Source organism: Juglans regia, chromosome 8 (genome assembly GCF_001411555.2).
Source record: "Juglans regia cultivar Chandler chromosome 8, Walnut 2.0, whole genome shotgun sequence".
Classification (NCBI taxonomy): Eukaryota; Viridiplantae; Streptophyta; class Magnoliopsida; order Fagales; family Juglandaceae; genus Juglans; species Juglans regia.
In genome coordinates, this window is record NC_049908.1 from 5718007 (window position 1) to 5726714 (window position 8708).

An 8708-nucleotide genomic window follows, 5' to 3' on the forward strand; every position below is an offset into this window, starting at 1 on the left:
AGCATTTGACAGAAGTAATAATTTATTTTACTCTTTAGATAAATACAAAAAAAAGTCTATTTAAAGAGAAAGAGATAATATAAACATTTGCGGAAAAAAACATGCGAAAAAAAAAAAAAAACTTTACACTGTTCATTATTGTTGATGAACGGTAATAAAGGTAATATAAACAATTGTAAAAAAAAAAAAAAAAAAGAACTCTACACTGTTCATTACTGTTGATGAACAGTAACATCAACAGTAATGAACAGTACCTGCATAGCCACTTTTAAGTTATAGCGCAAGGCGCAGATATATATATATTACAAAAATAAATATCTAAAGCCTGGGCTTTTATGCCCCTTGTATTTTGAATTTGATGGATTTTATGGTTAGATTATTAGTAATTCCTCGATCTATTATCGTAATGAACTAAAAATGTGTTTATTTAAAATAGAAGTTCTATGATCTATCACCATAAAATATTTTATAAAAATAAACTTATAAATTGATACATTTTTATATGATACATTAAATAAATTTTATAATAAAAATAATTTTATAATAAGATGTATTATACAAAGTCAAGTCACTTTTATAAAATTCATTCGTGGCCAAATATTTATCTATTTAAAAAAAAATTAAAAAACTCTACATAAAAACTTAATTATTTCTTTAGATCATTGATTCTACAAATTGAAAGACCAATCAAATACCGATGATAGCCTTTGACGAATTCCTGTTGGGAACCTTTATTAATTGGTAACGCAATTCACTGAAGGAGGAATCAGATTATTATTACAAAAAAACACTTATTTTCACCGGTCACTATTTATTACTATATATTTTATAAAAAATATTTCTACATCTTATAAAAAAATTATAAGTATAGAGTGCGAGAATGAATAGTAATTAATGCATAATAAATCTCTATTATAAAATATGTAATCTCCGAGTAAAATTACGGTCACTTTTTCTATTATATTATATTATATGTTACACTCGCTTTTTTATTTTTTGTGTTTTTTTTTAAGAAAAATTGTCATCATTTATTCATCAGAGAAATTTACATCCATAATCAGATACATACAAGAATATTTTCATATCAACCATTACCTCATAAATCAATTAATGCATTTGGATTTAAACTAGTACACTATTTCATTTTGTGATTGGTATGGTTTTCATTACTGTTGATATTCTCTACAAACAAATGTCAAAGAGACATCACTCTGCATAAACAGAGACTCATCACTCAATCTCACCCTTCATAGAAAGAGATTATTCAACATCTACGGACAAACGTCTAAAAGACAAACTCTTTTTTTTTTTTAATAAACAATAAGGAAAAAAAAAGGAAATAAGTAAAATAGATGCGAAAAAGGACGGATAGATGCGTCAAAACATGTGACTGCGCGTAAAGGCATCACGCTTGTATTTTTTTAGCCACAAAAGTCAGATTTAAAAGATCTAATGGTAGCGATTTCGGTAATTCGACGCGTGTGGCAAGAAAATCTGTCGGAAGAGGTGGCACGTGAGGACCACTCGTTGTTGTGAGTGTCGAGTGAGGATCACACACGATGAATTTTACAAAACTGCCACTATCCTCCGAACGATTTGCAGTCTGAAATTCTTTTTGTGTTATGCCTGTCTCTTGAGAGTTATCGAAAAACTATAAATCTATCTTTTTCAACTTTAAAGAAAATAACAAAAAACTAAGACAATAGAACTACTTTGATAAATAAAGTGGATAGATAGAGAAATAAGGAAATGAGAGAGAAGGAGAAAACTCAGATCTGAAGGCTTTTTGAGAGGCTGAGATTGTCTAGGACTTTTTTCGTATGTTCATGAAGGTTTCATTTATTTTTCCGTTTTATTTTTTGTGTTGATTGGTATTGTATATCATTCTTTGATTTTTTTTTTTTTAAATTGAAGGTTAACTCAACGAAATAAAATATAAATTAAATGAATGGGTAATATGTGATATTTTTAAAACAAAAAAGGAGCACCGATGAGTTCACAATCCCCATAAAGACCTTCAAAATTAGTTGGAGTCATGGCTACCACAATTAACGGCACCAATTATTTTGCGGTCTAAAGTTGCCTAGCAGCCTTCTCTTTAGTTCTACAACTTTTACTTGTCTTTATTTGATACTCGTGGATCATAGACTCGTAGTCACACCCCCTAGATGGTCACACAACTTTCAGAATTCTTGTTCATTTTTTCATATTGTATTAAAATAAAAAATATTGATATATGTTAAAAAAATTATAAATTGACTTAATTTAATATAATACCTCAGATTATAAGATTTCATTTTATTGTAAAATATATATAATACTTCGTATAGAATCACCTCGATTTATAAATTTATTTTTATAATATATGTTTGTAAATCTATCATTCTTCTATAAAGAATTAAGAATACATTCAAAATATTTTATTATTTATAATATATTTTTAAAACTTATAAGATAATTAATTGTTTTTTCTACTTAAATATTTCAAGTTGCAGAGATTCAAATATATAAATTTTTAAACTAGATAATCAAATACTACGAGAAATTCAATGTACAATACTCTCGTATATCTATTTCATATGACAATTTAGAATTATATATAGCATATGTATTTAGAAATGATATTTAAAGTCATAAAGTATGCAATCGCTGCATATTTTTTTTTTCGGAACAAATTGGATAAATATGAAAATCACATAAAAACGTAATTTATTAATGATAGATCACACTCTTTTTCAAAAGGAATATATAACATTTATGGATTTCTTCAAATTAAATCGTTTGATTCGTCCACGTGGAAACTTTATATCATTTTGCCTCAATTGGTCCCGCATCAAGAAGTAGGCTCCACCTTTCATACCTACTTTTCCTATTGTGTAATTCTCCATGGATCAACTGGTTGTATTCATGTAATTCTTCTACATTCTTCTAAGTCAGACTCTTCCAAGCAATATGAAGTTTGGCTTGGGGCCGTGCAATCTACTACGATACACTCATTTACGAGTGGGATAATTGAGCAATTGAAGGAGGACATGTTTCAACTGAAGATGGTAGGTGGTGAGCAATTGACCGCAAAGGGTATGACAATTAAGGGCAGTTATAATTATTGGTAGTTCATTGTTTACTAAAAATTTAGGACAATTAGATGAAAATATTCAAAATTTGAATCCCTATGTTCAAAAAGTAACTGACCATGGAGAAAGTTCTGGGGGGAAACTGTTAGATGTTTTGGGACGTATTCAAAAGAATTGGAGGAGATTGGGAAGAATATTAAGAACTACAAATATGATGAGGCTGATAAAAAACTGTTAGATGATCCTGATGTACAAATGTCTTATTTGGACTATATTTCTAAGGAACAAGGAAGTAAGATAGAGAAGTTTGGATTTGGAAAAAGAAGATCTGAATGTGAGTTATGTGGGTGCTGTGGAAACAGGGACAACGGTCACATGATCATGGAAGAGAAGGGCTTGCCTAAACTCCACTAATTCTAGTTCTGATACAAGGTTTGTTACTGAGTCGAGAAGGAAGATAAAGGACATGGTAAAGGGTAGAAGCCAATTTAAAGAAGAAATAACTAACAGTTGGAAGCTGACGAAGAAAATCATTTCTGATGAAACAGCAGAGGCTGGTTGCCAGCCCCTCCGACTATTATGAATATTTTAAGTTGAGACTGTCGAAGACTCGGGACTCCTCGACATGTTCGGGATCTTCATCATATGGTGAAAGAATTTAATCCCGACATTCTATTTCTAATGGAGACTAAATCTCATAGACTTAGAATGGTTAAATTAAAACATAAATTTGGTTATGAAAATGTCAATGTTGTGGATAGCGTTGGCAGCAAATGAGGTTTGGCTTTATTTTGGAAGGAAGGAATTGGTTTAAGTATCCAAAGTTATTCCCTGCACCATATTAATGCCGAAATTGCATATTCTGGTGTTGATAGCACTTGGAAATTGGCTTCTATAGATACTCGAAGGTTGGGCAAAGAGAGAAAGGATGGAGATTACTAAAAGCTCTGAATTCCTATAATCTAGTACCATGGTTATGTTTTGGTGACTTTAATGAAATATCATGTCAACCTGAAAAGTATGGGGCAACATGGAGATCTCCATTACAAATGGAAAATTTTTTCACAAGCTCTGGGTTTTTGTGATTTAAGTAGTCTTGATTATAAAGGATCAATGTATACTTGGCGTAACAATCGAAATGATGGAAATTTTACTAAAGAAAGATTGAATGGAGTGATGGCTAATAAGAGTTGGTATGATGCTTATCTAGATGTTGAGGTGAGTGTGTTACAACAAGGAGTTCAAATCAATGTCCTTTACACTGATGAGGTTGACTCCTCAGCTTGTCCATACTAAAAACATAAGCCTTTTAGGTTTAAAGCCAGTTGGGCATTATCTGAAGAATGTATTGTTGATAGTGTATGGCAGTCTGGACATCATAGCATAGATCACATAAAGCAAGTTGAACATCATTTGCATCAATGCATGGCACAATTAAAAAGGTGGAGTGTAGCTACTGGGTCCAGTATAAGGAAGAGAATCAAGGATAAAACAACATTGTTGTCTTTTTGGTATGAGAATGGTGATGCTCATGGTGTGGAGGAAAAGCAGCAGGCTCAAACAGACCTAGATACTCTTTTAGAACATGAAGAGATAGCATGGAAACAGCGAGCAAAGAAACATTGGTTAAAGGATGGGGATAGCAACACTAGGTAATTTCATCAATGTGATAACCAAAGAAGGAAAGTTAACCATGTAGGCTATGTGGAGGATGATAGGGGTTTTTCATATACTACTTAGACTGATATCAGTAAGGCTTTCATGGAACACTTCAGATCTGTCTATGAAACTTTCAATCCTATAGGTATTGAGGACATTCTTCAAGATTTTAATATAAGGATACCATCACTTTCTCAAGGTGAATTGGAGAAAACTTATACAGCTAATGAGGTCAAGAAAACACTTTTTCAAATGGATCCTTTAAATCCCCTTGGCTTGATGATTTTTCGGCATGCTTTTATCAAAAATATTGGCACATTGTTAGAGTTTAGGTTAGTACACCTATTATTAACCTTCTTGATGGCAAGGATCTTGGGAGAATATTAATGCTACAGTTTTATGTATGATACCAAAGAAGAAAAACTCTGTGAAGGTGGTAGATTATAAGCTAATCAGTTTGTGTAATGTGTTATACAAGTTGTGTTCTAAAGTGCTTGCAAACAGGCTGAAACCAATATTGCCTCATATTTCCATATCAAAGTGATTTTGTTGCTAATAGACTTATCAGATAAAATATTGGTGGCCTGTGAGACACTTCATTCTATGTCAACTAAGCTGAATGGAAGGAAGGGTTACATGGCTTTGAAGTTGGATATGAGTAAGGTATATGATAGAATGAAATGACCTTTTATTGAAACTGTTTTACTGAAGATGGGTTTTCCTGGTAAATGGATAAGTGCAGTTATGATGTACCTAAAATTTGTTTCATACTCTGTGTTCGTAAATGAGACGCCAAGTTAGAAGTTTTTCCCTTCTAGAGAGAGGACTTCGACAAGTGGATCCTATTTCACCTTATATTTTCATTATTTGTGCTGAAGTTCTTAGTTATGCTTCAACCACTGTTGGACCTCATGGTGATCTACATGGAGTTCCTAGTGGAATATATGGTTTTAGACTGAATCATCTATTCTTTGCAGATAATAGTTTGATATTTTGTAGAGTTTCAATGAAGGAACGATGGTGTTTGCATACAATGTTAACTAAATATGAGTTGGCATTGGGACAAAAGCTAAATAAAGATAAGACATCACTTTTCTTTAGTAAGAATACCAGAGTTGAGACAAAAAATTACTTGAACAATATTATTGGTGTGCCAGCAGTTAAATGTTTTGATAAATATTTGGGGTTGCCTGTCATGATAGGGAGGGGTAAAACACGATACTTTAACTACATATTGGACAGAGTATGGCAAAGAGTGAGTAATTGAAAACTAAATTTTTTATCACAGGCAGGTAAGGAGGTGCTTATAAAAAGCTATTGTTCAAGCCATCCCTACATATTGTATGTCTGTGTTTCAACTCCCAAGAGGTATATTGCAAGGCATAACGAAGATGATCCATAATTTTTGGTGGAGTCATAAACAACAGGATAAGAACATTTATTGTATAAATTGGTCAGTTCTAAGTAAGACAAAAGGGATTGGAGGTTTGGATTTTAGAGATTTGGAATGTTTTTAATAAGACCCTCCTAGCTAAACAAGGATGAAGATTACTTCAGAATTCGACTTCTCTTGTTGCAAAAGTTATGCAGATGAAGTATTATAGACATAAAGATTTTCTGCAATCTAGTTTGGGATGTCAACCTTCATATGCTTGGAGATCAATTCCGGGCGTAGGAGCTTATTACTAGAAGGGTTGACCTAAAAAATTGATAATAGAAGATCACTGTTTATATGGAATGATAGATAGGTTCCTAAACCTTGGAGTTTTAAAATTCAAACTCCTCCTACTGAGTTGCCCATCTCAGCAAAAGTTCATGAATTGATACACATTGATAACTAGAGGTGAAATGAGACTATGGTAAGAGATATTTTTATGCAAATGATGTTGAAACTATATTAAAGATCCCTCTGGGTATGATGTGTAGAGAAGATAAGCAGATATGATAGTACACACAATCTGGAATTTTCTTTGTGAAGAGTGCTTATCACTTGTAGAAGATGATTAATGATAAAAGTACTGGTGAATCTTCCAACAACTCAAGTTGAGGCATGTTTTGGAAACAACTATGAAATCTACCTATTCCAAAGGTATTTCAAATCTTTATTTGGAAATCATGTTATAATGGTTTACCAACAAGTGCCAATTTAATTGAAAAAATGGTGCTTACATCTAAGCTGTGTCCAATATATGGTTTGTATTATGAAGATGTGACTCATGTCTTGTGGAATTGTGAGGCAACAAGGGATGTTTGGAGTCTTGGTTGTATTAAGATACATAAGATGAGTATTTGGGGTTCGGATTTTCTATCCTTTATGAAACATATGTATGAGATTTTAGATCAACAAGAGTTTGTTGAAATGACCGTGGTCTTGAGGAAGCTATGGCTCATAAGAAATGTTGTAATATATGATTAATCTTTCCTTCATCCTACAAGTCTTGTTTGCCAAGTTATGGAGTAGTTACAAGAGTATTAGAGAGCCAAGATAAAGACAACATTTGTAGACAAGCTGCACACCAAGGTTGGTTACCACTCGACAAGTTGTGAATTAAGGCAAATTGAGATGTTTCAATTGACAAAGTACATTCTTGAGTCGGTATTGGGGCGGTAGTAAGAGATTCAAATGGGAATATCTCGACGATCTTGAGTGAACTTGCTGTCTTTGGTGTTGACTCCACCTCAACAGAGGCTAGAGCTACATTGAGTGTATGTGTGTTCTACAGTGAGATGGAATTTGATCAAGTGATGCTAGAAGGAGATTCTAAGTTAGTGGTTGATGCATTAAAGAAATCTAAGGAGAACTTCACCGAGTTTGGGCACATTGTGGAAGAAATCAAGCAAGTCCTAAATGAGTTAAATGACTGACAGATTTGCTATAAATCGGCATTTTAATTATATTGCTAGTGTACTTCTAAGGATGCTTACTTTGCATGTCGAAGTGTGTAAATTTAGAGTATGTACCATAGTGTATTAAAGGATTTGTATTGTTTAATTTGATATTAAGTTAATGAAAGTATATGTTTTTTTACTCCAAAAAATAGAAAAGGTGCTCCACTTATGTAATGGTAGAAAATTTAGAAAAATAATAGTTATAGTGGTGATTGTATAAGTAATAATTTAAAAGTAAATAAATAAATATGAAATTTATATAAAAAAATTTAATTTTTTAATAATAATTTAATTTTTTTAAATAATTACTTAACGCTTCACGTTATAAAATTATATATAATATTACAAAGAAGTAATTCACGTTCGACGACAAAGAGAGAAATAAAAAACAAAAGGGTCAAAACATATTCACGTCACTGTCGGGGCCCTGGGGACAGTAGCATGACCACTCGAGATGTAGACTGATGGGAAATTCACTTGTCGTACCACAGTACAGTCATATCCACCCTAATGTCTGTACGCCACGCGTCTGCATGTCTCGACTCTCGCCCTTACCCTGATACGGAAGTTAAAATTCTTTTAGTTATTTTTTTTAATTTCCACATTTTTAGCAACTAAAGTAGACCGTTGAGTTGGTTTTTACGGTATTAGTGTTTAATACGAGAAATTTTAAAGTTAAGATAAGTATTTATTTTGCAAAAATATAAAAGATCTTGACAAGATAACTATTATATATATATATTTTTAAAAATATTTATAACAGTAAATTATACAACTATCAAATAATTATTTAAAAAATAAAATAAAATATAAGACTTACATAAAAAAAATAATTTTTTAATAATAAATCATATTCTTTTTCAAAATAATTATGTGACGTTTATGCATTTCAAAGTTATATATAAAATTATTATTTTTTTTTAAATAATGATATATAGAATCATGAGTTATGTACATATCGTACATTTCTTTTAAAAAATAGTGGGCCATCATTAAAAAATTAAAATTTTTATGTAAATCTCATATCTTTTATTTTTTTTAAAATAAATGTGTGGTACTTACGAACTTTATAACTATAAATATCAT